The following is a 14,430-nucleotide window of genomic DNA, read 5'->3' on the forward strand; positions in this document are numbered from 1 at the left end:
AAGTGTTGCAGAATCAGCTTTGCATGTGCATGTATATGTTTGTTATTCGATGTCATCCTTATGGCACAGAAATGTTACGAGACAACATTCAATATTTAAGGAGAGGATTTGTCAGAGAGAAAACAGATTCATTTGAAGTAAACATTTCAGCGCGGCGATGTATAAATCCCAAGTTCCTGGATACGGACGTAATGCTTATCTGTCACTGGATGGAGAAACTGTTACAAAGTGGTTTAACATCATCCTCTATTATTAGTGCTATCGTGTTATTAGTGCAGCGACTGGCGAAAAGAATAATAACTGGTATTAAATTAATTTATAAAATGCTTCTTTAGCTGATTTTATAACCAAGTATTATTAGTGCACTTTCTGTGGAATTTTTTGGTAAAAACTCATGTCACTAAATGGTCATGGGTCTGGTCTTGTTTAAGGCAAGATCCATGAGGTCATTCCCTGAGAACAGTGATGCGAATCCTTTTTCCTTCGAAGGGCCATTTAAAAAAAGGTATTCTATATCCACGGACGAGGGAACTGGATATTTTCTTACAAATGAAAAATAGAAATTTTATTTGAAACTTTAAATTTGTATTTATGTTGGTAACGTATATAAAGTTTTTATGAATTATAAAAGCTTATAGTAAAATTTATTAATGACATTTTGGAGCTTGCATAGAGGAGGCTAACTCTTTTAAATCTGCTTCAATATTGGTTGTTGCCAATCGTATGATTGAGCTGAGATTGTCACTTGTAAGCCTGTTGCGATGAACTGACTTGTTCATTTGACTGACTTGACAGAGAGAAATCCTGTTCACAAATGTATGTGCTTCCAAATAAACATGCACAGCTGCATTCTAATATAGACTGGGATATTTGTCCTGAGGAAAGCTTTTGTAAAAATCAATAAATCGCCCTCTGTGATTTTTCATTTCAGTTCATCATTACGATGGAGGTCACTCAGTTCAAGGTGTAAGTTTCGTTCAGCTTCTTCATATGAAGCTTCAAAATGATGGGTAAAGATTTTGAACATCTTATCTCGCTCAAAGTCCTCAAATCTCTGTTCAAACGACCGCTAAAGTTTTTCAATGAAACTGATGTACTCACTACTATTTTTCTTATATTGTTCTGGCAATTTGGAAAGTGGCAAACGCTGTTATTTGAAAGTTGGGATTAAAATAGCGATAATTTTATTTGAAAAGCCGATGCGTCATTGGTAAGTTTGGTTATAAACAGATATGTCCGCCAAGAACTCCAGGTTGCAAACTCAATTTTCATCTTCAGAGTGATCCGCACTTTGTGCTTTATCAATAATAAATACTTTTATTTCTTCGAATAGCGACAAAACCGTTTTAAAATTACCTCTGCTAAGCTTGAGTACTTCAGTGTAGTACACAATGTCGCTAAATTCACTTTCGATTTCATCGAGAAACTCCTTGAATCGGCCGAAGTTTTGCCCTCGATTTACAGCATTCACATCATCATCCATAACTGCTTTGAATCCTAATGTTTTACCCAATAGATTTTGCTGATGAATAATACTGTGATAGTGTATTAATTTTGTTAGAAGACCTAGCTCTTTCATACGATTATGGAAGAAGAGACACCATTCCCTTTTGGAGCCAATCATGGAAGGTACACCGTCGGTAGTTATTCCCACAAGTTTAGATAAATCCGAGTCATAATTCTTCAAAGAAGAAAGGAGTCCCTCAACCAAACCTGATCCTTTCGTTTGGCCTTTTGATGGATGCAATTCTAAAAGTTCTTCATATATCTTAAAAGCGGATGTCACTCCACGTACAAAAATACTGTACACATTTGTGCTGTTGAAATTCAAATCATATCTACTGACTCATCAACAACAAGCACACTGATTCAAAATTTCGGAAAACTTACTTTTGAATGATTGAAATATCAGATACTCGCCTTTGAATTGTGTTCGTGCTTAAACTGATATATTCAAACTTTTTTGTACGATTTTTGAACATAACCTTTGAGACGAAAGAAGTAAACATTTTTAAATCCCCATCAGAAAAAAGGTTCTGATGACTGAGCTATTAGCTGAGATCTTTCCAAACTTGCTTCTAAGGCTTGTTCTAAGATTTCGGAACATCCCACAAAAATATTTTGCTGAGCTTGCAATGAACTGAAGCAATGAAGTGACCTTTTGTCTCCTGAGTCCTCCAGAATATTCATTTCATTGAAATCGGCGTATTTTTATTCAAAGTGCCGTTTCAGATTTTACTCTCTTGGCACGCTTACATTTTGTTTGTATATCAAACAAATTATATTTTTATTGTGTTCAATGAAACAAAGTTTGTCCATTGCTCTTGGAATACAAGTTTCTCGACTTCTGTCTTCCGTTTTTTATTTATTTTTTCAGCCATTGATTTCAATGGGATAAATTTACTCTTTTAAAATACTGTAATACAATAATAGCTTAACAGTGAAACAGAATAACAAAGTATTTTTTAATCATCAATAGTAGTTATAAAATGATGCTGTACTTCACATTTGCAGTATTTCATATATAGCAGGCAACATTTCACAACTATTAACTTTAAGTTGGGGCTAAAATGAAACGAGAACCATTGCTTACCAACCCCTTACTGCTGCCCATGTCAACAACATTCATATCGTATTGTAGCTTATTTTTTCCTGTACAGATCAGATTTCGTTTCGTTGCAATCGGTTGAGTTTTGTTTGAACTGTGCCTCTTTAAGTGAATCCGTGTTTTAACCCTTCGGAGGAAGAATGAGTGATCGTCATTTCGAGAAAAGAATTGTTATTAAATATTTAGTGAAACTCGGTACAAATGGTGCAGAAACGTTGAAGATATTATGGAAAATGTACAGTGATGAAACCATTAGTCAGCCACGTGTGTAAGAATGGCACAAACGGTTCAGAGAGGGACGGGAATGTGTCCAAGAAGACAGGAACACGGCCAACACGACAGACGACAATGTTGAAAAAATTCGAGAGATCGTGAGCCAAGACAGTCGGATGAGCATTCGACTAAGTTAACATTTACAAAAAACAGTAAGAAGAACATTTTTTACAGAGTGGTTGGGCATGAGAAAGAAGTGCGCGCAATACGCCGTTATTCCTCTGCCGCATGAGAGAGTTTTTAAAGAAAAACAAGATCAGAACGTTGGAGAACCCGCCTTATTTGTCAGATCTGGCGCCGAGCGACTTTTTTTCAGCTATTTATTTTATTACTTTTGATACTTGAACTGCATGTTTTATGAAAATTTAATCAAATATTCTTATAAGCTGAGACGGGTACCGAAAAATGTTTAAGTGTGCAGCATGCGGCCCACGGATCACTGCCGTACATCCTACCATACAGAAAAAAGGTTGCATATGACTGCATCATTCCGTTTTGGACTGTTAATGAGATAATCAATAATTTCTGGGACGATTTCTTCAACCATCCACACCCCCGACCTATAGTGCTAATGTTGTCCCAGTCTACAAAGCAGATGCGAAAAATGTGCAACTATAGACCAGAGGGGTTGACTTCGGTGGTGAGAAAGATTATGGGATCTGTGGTTAAGTATACGATACAAGACCTTTGTATCGTATACTTATCCTTTGTGGAACACAGTTTGGGTTCCTGAAGGGGAAGTTTTGCCGATCAATCTAATAGAGAGAGAGAATATCTTTATTGCAAACATTCACTTGCAAACTTAGACAAATTGAGTGATGTTGCAAATGTCCTTTTGTAAATCCCTGCCAGAAGGCCGGGGGATTTAGAAAACAATAGATCCATTATCACCAGATACTTATCCCATCCATCTATGCTTGATTTTTTATAACCCTACTCAAAGCCAATCAATGGTGCCAACAGCAATCGTAGTGATGAATATTGTTTCATCTTCTTCAAAGTGCCTGTCCAGATTAAAATCACTAGGCGAACATGAAGTCATTTCCATCTTCTTTATATCGCTTTAGATGCCACAGGAACTTCGGTTAATGTTTACGAGCGAGTAGCAGTGACTGACTGTGACATGCCTAACCCCCTATAGTCATTCTTAGTTCAGAGTTGTTATCCCGCCCGCTGCTGTTTTAAAGTCAGAAACTCGTTTTCCGATTTTAAAACAGTAGCAAGTAGGAGATGAACACCCTAAGACTAACCATAGCGGGTTAGGCATGTCAATCACTGCTACTCGCAAAGATCCATCAGAAAGGGTACCCGCTTTTAAACATTAACCAACCATTCTATTCAATCATTCTATTCAACCATTCAATCTGAAGAAGGCTGCCTCCCAGCCGAAAGCTCATTATTTGTATTTATAGTTTTGCTCTGAGCAACAAAAATAAAAAGTTTTCGCAACCATTCTATTCCCAAGCGTTTCTATTCGTCGTTGAGAACTTGGGACCCAACTTTATACAGGCCTTCCGGTACTTTAAGCTATCAAGCATAATATAGGTAGACAGGTGACTGATATTCAGCTCTCTAGCTATACCATGAACTGCCGTGAACAAATCCGCCAAAACAGCATCCGTTGTATATTTTCTAAAAAGTGTCATTGGGGGCCCAAATATTATTTCTTTAGATTTTCTTGTCGATAAAATATTCATCTTCGTCATCCAAATCTGTTTTACCCAATGGCTGTACAGGTCACTGTGATAATACAAATCTGTCCTTTTTCGATTGAGACTTCCACTCGTTGTTTTCTTTGAAGCCATCTCCTTTTTAATGTATCGCTCTGTTGCAGAAGAGAAACGCACACCTGTTTACAAGTGCAAGTTTGTATTTGCATAGCTGTTGACACTGTACTTTTGTGTTCGTTCGTTTTTTTTTTTTTTTTTGTTTCTCAATGATTGCAGAAACAGAACAGTCATCGGCATAATTGCAGAAACTGCAGAACATGATATCTACGTGCAAGAAGTAACAGAAGACTAATTAACCAACGCTAAGAAGTATTTTACGACTTCAGTTTCTATTTGTCATGCAAATAGAGGTAAGAATTTCGGTTTATTTCTCAGCCCGTCTTCACACCACCTTCCTTTGTCCCGGAATAGATTGCCATTAGCATCAATCCCGAAATAGCTCTGCTCCATTGTCTCCACTCGAGACCTTGGCATCATCCGTTCGTCCCAGGACGTCCTGTCCACAACCACTTCCTCTTTTCACCTACCTACATCACTGGCGAAGACCTAGGCCTAATTAAGGAGCCCTTCATTCATACACACGTACACGTACACACATAGTACATGTCGCTTAATTAAAGGAATCTCAAAAATTAAAGGATTGTTGAGTACTTTTATGGATTGCTCACGCCTTGTCGAGTGACATATTATGGGGTGGGAGGAGAGAACACCGTCGTCCACTTGAAAACAAAAGTGACGATTGGATAAATGACTTTAAGAGATGCGCATAATCAGTTCCATTAATTTGCAATTTGTGGACGGACATCCATGCAAATAGAGGGCATTGTACTAACCGAAACTTGGCCAGGAGCATTTACTACGTGGTTACTACTGTGTGATGCTGTTGTGCATAAAATGAGGTGGGCATAGTGAACTACGAGTCCCGTTTTAGCCTCATACAACCATACATATTTATTAACAACATTACATATTGTCGTAGATTGATTTGTGTTTCAATGGAAACACAAATCAACCCACCTTGGATAGGTCAATCAACCTTGGAATGGAAAATACCATTCAATATCATTTATTTCTTTAAATGCATATAATATAAGATTTAATCGCCATTGGCAACATGGACACTTTTCATACGTCATTACACAATGCACAAGTGATTTTTAAGCATTCTTAGGAGTCTTAGGATTAACCTATTTTAAATAAAAATAAATAAATAAACATATATATATATATATATATATATATATATATATATATATATATATATATATACGCACAAATTTATTATTGGCAATCTGTACAGGACAGGCTATATGTCAGTTTACTAAGAAGTGATGCAATTAGCCGAGAAGTAAATTACCGAAAATAGTCTAAATAATTCATTTTAATTTTATAAATTACATCACCATGTAAATGTCATATAATATTGATAAAATAAAATGGACATTAATTTTACTTCAATACTTAAATTGGACAAATAATTATTTCTCGATAAACTGATATGTGGCTAGCCCTGTATTTATTATAATTATGGGTTTTTAAAAGACATTATTTTACACGCTTCTACCTTAAAAGTGAGATTTAATTGAATTTCAAATTGATAGCAATGAATTATTAAATGCACGAGTGTTTACCTTTGCTTCTTCAAACAGAGTAACGAAATTAATCTTCTTGTAAACTGATATTTTTATTTGAACATGGCTGCACCGTTAAAGATTTGGACAGACGACTTCACACTTGAATAAGGAATTCACGCGAGACGCATAAATCAGAGCGTACTCTGGCGTGAAAAGACATAATGCAAGGCAAACATAAAATATATTTTATAAAATGTCATTATTATTATTATCATTATTAGCATATGTTTCAAGAAAGGCTGCTGCACCAGCCAAAAAAAAATTTCTGAATTACCCGGATCAGAAGTAGAAGGGAATCACCAAGAAAGAGAAGAATGATGATATCCATCTCATTAAAATATACAGAAAACAGTTTATAAAATATATTGTACCGAAAGCACTTAGTAGACTCTAAGAAGAAGAAAAATCATTATTGAACTGTATTGTGTACATGGGATGTACAATATAAATATCATGCAAAAAATTATATTTGTTCTATACAACAAGATACAATATGTACCCGCTATGGCCAGTAGATCAGGGACTTGACAAAAGTTAAGGGACAACACGAAAGTTTTCATAACACATAAATGAGAATAATACGTGAAATATGTTGTAATTCAAATAAATATACATACGTATAGTTGGGAGTACACACAAGATCGATATTATCGAGATGAAAAATCGGTTTTCCGGTGTTCAAAAAAAAAAAAAAAAATCCATAAGTCTTCCTTCCATCTCGAAAAATCTAAGAACATTTTCACAATGTCTAAGAACAATGTAGAGATCTATCTCAATCATTTTTAGGGATTTATTTTAAGAAATGTCTGACCAAGTGGAAAATCCTGTTATTTTTTAGCTGAAGAGCGGGATTTTCTCTAGTGGGGGTGTGCCATTGGCATACGTTGCAGCAATCAGGGGACTTTGCCGACGAGCATTTTAAGCGGTGGTTGCGGCTCTCCTCATGCAGATAACCTGAGTAAGCCATGGGATTTGAAGTTGAAAGGGCCATGCTGGGGCTCTCGTGGGTAGCACAGTTGGTAGGATTGCCGTCCTCCCCACACCGTGTGGAAAAGACCTGAGTTCGAATCCCGTCGATGACGGGAGCAATTTGTATAAGCCTTTTTCACAACCTGGTTGAGTTAGTCAGTCTCAGGCTGGGGTAGCATGGTTTTTTCTCTGGGAAAATCGGATTTTTCGTTCAGCAAAGAGAAGTTCGATCACAGAACACATGCAATTTGCAGAAAGTATATATGGAGCAATATGGCATTAGTTGCTAATGCTCCTAAAACTCTTTTACAACAACAACATATAGTATAAAACGGTTTGAAGATATTATTTTGTGGTTTTTTGTATCCGTTACGTGAAGGAGATGTTGAAGGCTTATCAGTGTCTTGGAGAGGAGAGATTCAATGTTACTGTTAAATCTAAGCATTGGGTCGAAAGTTACACCAAGACCTTTGTGGTTTGTCACATTTGGAATAACTACCCCCTCCACTGAGAATTGTATGATGATTCAGAGAGAGAGAGAGAGAGAAATCATAATTATGTATTTTATTTTTCAGGCTTGAGTTTTAGAGTGAAATGTTGAAGATACGTGGAGTTGCTCATGATAATTGTGATCATTCCTGTATTGTCAATCGGCTGCATTTCCGTTAGGAGCTTAATATCATCGGTGTATGTGACTGCATCATCTCTGATACATACAGAATAAGGAGAACGTTAAACAGAATTCCTAATACAACGGCACCTTGCGACACTCCTACCTGGATAGATTGGGTATAGGGGATATTGCGATGGGTGAGGTACACTGTTCTGTTACTTAGGAGTAACCACAGAAAAGCGAAGATATCAACTTTTATCCTGAAGAAGTTATTTAACGGATTCAGAAGAACTGCAATATTTAGTCTATCAATTGTCGAATTCTTTATTCTTTTAAAATTTCTTTTCCCTGCTATCCCGGCATGAAAAATGTTTTTAAAAAATTTATCATGCAGTTTTACCAGTTCAGTTTCTTGGATATTGAATTCTCTTTTATGTTTCTTCTTATGTTGATTCAAATTTAAAAATTTTATTTTAGCTTTCATGTGTTTTGCTCTAGCATTTGTCTTCATTTAGCTTCTTCGCCAATCCGTTTCCTTTGGAAGAAATAAGTTGCTATGTCGCCTTCCAGGGGATATACTATGCAGTTCTCAATCGGGACTAAGTAACTCGGTTACTGTATTCATTTCATTTCATTTGAGTGCGCTTCCATCTCGATTGCCACCTGGATTTTCATCCATATGCAACCGATTCTCGTTTAATATATTAATCTCAACCTAAATTGTTAAAACTAAATATTAAAGACCAAAATGGTCAACTCAAAATCAAATCAAAAATCTAAATTATTAGACCATTCGGCCTTGTGGTGGGGATGGGCAATCACACCACACACCACAAGTTGCCGTCCCCACCACGAGGAGGTAGGTCTCTCTACTACCACCCGGGCATCGCCCGGCAGCGGGCGATGCCCGGGTGGTAGTAGAGCCTGTTTTGCAAACTTCAAAAAAGAACAAAAAAAATTCATAATTTTCATATATATAATCTAAATTCACTTCAGTGAGAGCGAACGTCCCAAAGTCCAACCTCGCTCTCAAATCCTCATATAAAGGACAATACAGCAAGATGTGCAGGCCAGTCTCAGTCTCTCCACACTCACAGAACTCCGTAAGGGTCAACCGCAAACGAAACAGCCTTGACCTCAGGCCATGCCCTGTAAGGACAGCAGCAGCTGCCAACCCAAACTGGAGCCAGGAACGTCTCTCCCTACTCACAGTAAGGACCGAGGGAATAAAGGTGTATAAATGACGACCTTTCTCAGAGTTTGTCCATTGGAATTGCCATATGGTACTCAACTCATCATTGATTCGCCTCCGCTCCGCTGCTATACCAGGGGAGACAGCCAACTGCCCCACCGGGCTCACCTAACGCCAAAAATCACTCTGGTAATCCCCCGATTAAGGGCATATCGTAATGCAAACTGTGCCACAACCAACTGTGCAGGCATCTTACCCGCAAGGACGCACAAAGCATCCGTGGACACAGTTCTGCATACCCGGGTTATACCTAGGAGAGCAAACCTCTGTGCCGAAGACAATATTCTGCGAACATGAGAGTGTTCTACATACCCTCCCCAAGCCCCAGCAGCGTAAGTCAAAATCGGGGTAAAGATATTATCATAAAGGAGGTTCTCAATCGGGACTAAGTAACTCGGTTACTGTATGGAAGAAGTCCTAAAAAATTCCTCCCATCTATAAGGTAGTTAAACTAGGCTTTTTCATATAATGTGGAAGTATGGTAATCACAACCAGTAAGCTGGGTGCGAGGGTGCTTCTTATGAGCGAACTGAGAACAGCATGTTCGATCTGAGGATCGAACATGCTGTTCCAAGTGCCCGGAATATTCCTCAATTACTTTTTCTCTTTCCTATCATGCAACAATTCGGCTTTGGAAAAATGCTAACATTCCTTGGAATCTATGCAGTGCACACGTTGGCTGCTTATGCACTTAGCAACTATTGATGCAAGGTTAAATATATGCAGCTTCAAGGATCTACTGCAATTTGATTTCGGATCATGTTACAGATGAAATTTGTAAACTGCATAAATTCTACGTTCTATTTCCTATTCATCGAGATGAAAAATCAGTTTTCGGTTAAAAAACCATCTCGAAAAATCTAACTCAGAACCGTTTCATGATGTCTAAGAACAATGGTCGTAGCTACTGCGATAACTACAAAGGCTGAAGTAAGAAGAAAAATCAATGACTTCAAAAATCAATTTGTTTTTTAACTACTTTGTCCACCAGATTTTGTCCTATATATATATATATATATATATATATATATATATATATATATATATATATATATATATATATAGGAGCAGCTTTCTAATTAAATGATTTTCAATAGCAATATTGGACATCAGATCGGAACAGCCAAAATCGATCTAATAGAAGTTACCTCATCCGTGAAACTTCAGTGAATTGAGAGGCCAGTGCTTTTAATGGGCATCCTCCTAAGTTAACTGTGAGTCAAGATTATGTCCTTTTCAGTACCTCTGTGGACAGCAGCATTCTACTCCTTTTTGTTATTTTTTGCTATTCTTTCTTATTCCAGTCTCTCTTTTACTCATTGAAAAGAATGTTAAGTCGTATTTTAACCTCAACGGATAAAATCTATTGAGGTCCAAATGTGATTTTAGACATCGCAGAATATCTGGAATTTAAAATAGCCCTAATTTTTTAGGCAAACGAAGAGATTTACATAAATATAGCTTTCGATGAAGAAATCTGTGAATTGTCAGAGAGAAAAATAAGGTGTCTTGCCAAAATAAGATGAGCACCCCGAGAAGTTTTCTGCCTTCAAACAAGATTTATTTATTCATTGCAGTTTATTTTTACCAGTATTAATTTTTAAATTAATAATATGTAACCTTCCTTTAGAGAAAATCATTTCATGAATCTGGTAGAATTTAACTACACCCTTAAACAGTAAAATAGTTTCTATCCACGTTCTGTTCAAGATATTCTCATACGTTCTGTATAGAACTTAAATCTGCTGATTGGTTGTCCAATTTAAATGCCCATCCAATTCCTTCCTGTTCCTCGTGCACTTCTTAAACAATAGAGGCTCTGTGAACTGGACAGTTGTCATCCTGGAATACAGGAGTATCGAAATTATGAGTGCCCCTCAAATGTTCAAAGGCACAACTTGATCATCTAGAATATTTCTGATTTATATTGGTTGGTATTTCAAGTAGGGAGACCCTGTCCATAATGTTAAAAAACATCACCAAACATCACTGACCTTGAGCACAATTTGGTTGAAATATCTGATTGCTTCTCCTGTGAACTTGGCGCATGACATCATTACAGTATATATAAAAAAAATTGTTTGTATATAAATATCCAAACAATCAGTTATTGCAGGCGTATGGATAATGATTAAACCGGGCAGAAAATGTGATTATTTTAATTATACCAGAATTAAAGATAAATCCGAATTGCTAAGTTGAAGTTTTACAGTGTGAATGAAATTTGGGTAATTTATAAAAGGATCTAGTTGGAAGTTGTTCAGCAAAGTCAAAGCGCTGAGTAACGGCTGTTTTGTCGTAATCAGTCCTGTGTTGGATTGAAAAAAGAGTGTGATCGAGTTGAAGTCCGGTAAACAGAGCAAATAATATTTTCTACGCAGCTTGTATCTAAGATTTTGTGATGTAAAAGCTTATAAGCTAATTTAAGTTTGATTAGACTTCGCACGTTGAATAGATATGATAAGGAAAATGTTTGGTGGTAAATACAGTAATATTTCCTGTGGAAAGTTTTAGCAACCACATCCAGGTTTAAAACTACTCTTATGCACTTTTTCTGAATATTCTCCAACTGTTGCGCAAATGTTTTGCTGTTCTAAACTTATGTGAACTTATTCATAAATTTGCTTGTGTTATCCACTCCCGAGACCAAATAACTCGGCCAAGAGTGAAAACACCCAAAACATTTTCTCACATCATTGACGGGATTGGGACCCGGCTCTTTTCCACCGGATGTGGGGAGGACAGTGATTATAACCACTATGATACCGTGCAGACACCAATACATTGTAGGCAACATTTCGATTTGTCAGACTACATAATTTTCCAATCATAAATAGCAATCTAGTTTTCATGCCATGAGATTTAGTCCATATTAGTAGAGCTTTTTTAAGCGCATATGTTAACATTGATCTTTACGGTCAGACATGAAGTTCTCTGAGCATTGTAGACAGGTTGCAAGGAAGACCCATGGTTTCTTATCGATGATTTATCGAAAATTTGCTAGTAGAGATAAGGAAGTCATAATCCCACTATATAAAGCTATTGTTAGACCACACTTAGAATACTGTGTTCAATTATGGAGACCGCACATAAAAAAAAAAAGACTTCGAGCTACTTGACAGGGTCCAAAGACGGCAACTCACTTCGTGAGATCGGCAAAAGGGCATCCATATGAGGAAAGGCTTCGATTATGTGGGTTGCACTGCTTGGAAACTAGCCTTAGAGGAGACTTGGTTGAGGTGTTTGAGGCGCTGAGAGGCAAAAGTAAAATGAATGAGGACGAACTTTTCACGGTTTTAAATGATTCTAGAACTAGGAGCCATAAATTCAATTTACGGGGGGGGAGATGTTTAGATTGAATTGCCGGAAGTTTTGTTTTAGCCAGCGTGTTATAAATTATTGGAATAAGTTAATTTACCTACATGGGTGGTTGAGGCTGACAGTTTGGAGAAATTCAGAGGTCAGCTGGATAATTGCATTTCCCTCCTACCTACGGGAAGAGGGAAATGCATAAGTTGTCTTTTTCCTTTTCTTTTATTATTTAGTAAGTATTTATTTTATTATTATTATTATTTTACTCTATGTTTTTTGGCTGGTACAGCATAACCTTAGGCTTCTTTCTACCATATGGCCATTACTAATACTAATAATACTTCTTTGATGGACTCCACTCCAGATATCCATTTTACGCAATTCTTTTCGCAGTGCGCTCTCAGAAATCGGTTAAAGAGGCCCTTGGTCAACTGTTTGCAGTAGATCTTGGCTTTCTTGTAATCGTTTCGTTTACTAGAAGCGATGTTTTCCGCCGATCGCAATTACTAAGCAGACTTCTGATCACAATTCTGCGGCTGATTGCTGATTGGTTTCGTTTCATACCATTCTTTAATTGCCATCTTTCGCGGTGTTAACGCTGGCTTCTTCAGTCACAGCTGGTATACCTGTAAATAGAGAGAGCAGGTTAGCCTTGATTTGAGTGTATAGAAGATACACATGTTCAAGCTGTTACATGTCCTGTATATACTAGAAGGGACTAAATTTTTGTCCAATGTCTTTATAAACAATAATAAGTTCAGATACAAAAAACAGTAGGAAAACAAGTAATCGTAAGGGAGAATGTAAAATAAATTCAGATAAGCAATAATGAGAATATGTTACAAACAAGAATAACTAAAATCGTTGTCCAGGTTGATTTTATTAAGCTAATTCAGTTAGAGTTCATATTTAAATTTGCATAAATTCGAATGCTTCTTTCAGTATTCGAGTTCTGTATGCAGTACACCATCACAGAAGGCAACTTGGTCAATTCACGGGTCATACCACTTTTGATACTCGTAACATACTTCATACTCATAACACATATTTACGGTTAGTATTAGTATCAATAACGAAGTGGACTCTTATTGCAACAGCCAAAAAATAAAAATAAATAAATAAAACAAAATAATCATATTACTCCCATTCCGATAAAGTAACCCCCTAATTCAGCTTTGAACTTAGCTCGACACCTCTGCCACTTTGGGAGACAATGTATTCCAGTGTTCGACAATCTTCCGCCTGTAGATGAATTTTATGGGATTCAAACTTCTGCTATTCCCTGATATTTTATATTTATGTTCCCCGGTTCTTGTCTCACCTAATAGGAAGAATACACTTTCCCTATTCATTTTACTCAACCTCTTCAGGACTTTGTACACCTCAATCAAATCTCTTCTTAGATGTCTAGTTGTCAAACCTTGCAGTCCATGCCTTCTAAGCCTTATCGATTTGCACTCATCATTAATCTTATCGCCCTTCTTTGAACTCTCTCTCCAGAAGTTCTAGGTCCTTTTTCAGGAAGCGGTCTCCAGACCTCATCCTAAAAAATACAGTCGTTTTTCGATTTTTAAAATAAGTGTTTCGCAAGAAAAGGTTGTACAGAGTTTTGTTGAAAGGTTTAGTTTGTAGTCTTTCTAAGGTGGTTTTGTTTTTCATTGAAGTCTTATTCTGCTCCATTTCAACGAAAGAAATGAAGTACATTGCCTCGTATTAATAATACGAGGCAATGTACTCCATATTAATGAATTGTAGCCGTCTTACCAGATTACTAGCTGGTATGACGCTGCATCCTCCTCATTGATTGCAACATATCCTACGGGACAGTTGTAAGAAGAATCAGTTTCAAACGAATGATATATTTATGGCTAAAATTGAGTTCTTTAGAAGTTTACGACTTCTAATATGGCCAACTGCTAAGGTTTCGATTACTTTAAGATTCTGTTTTGCTAGTGTTATGATGTTCTCTCCCATTCATCCTTGTGTAGGAGACCATGTTGAAGTTAAACATAAGAAAGGCACTTGAGATAGTGGGACCT

This window comes from Mastigoproctus giganteus, chromosome 2 (assembly GCF_048544385.1).
Source record: "Mastigoproctus giganteus isolate SK-2022 chromosome 2, ASM4854438v1, whole genome shotgun sequence".
In the NCBI taxonomy this organism is placed as follows: Eukaryota; Metazoa; Arthropoda; class Arachnida; order Uropygi; family Thelyphonidae; genus Mastigoproctus; species Mastigoproctus giganteus.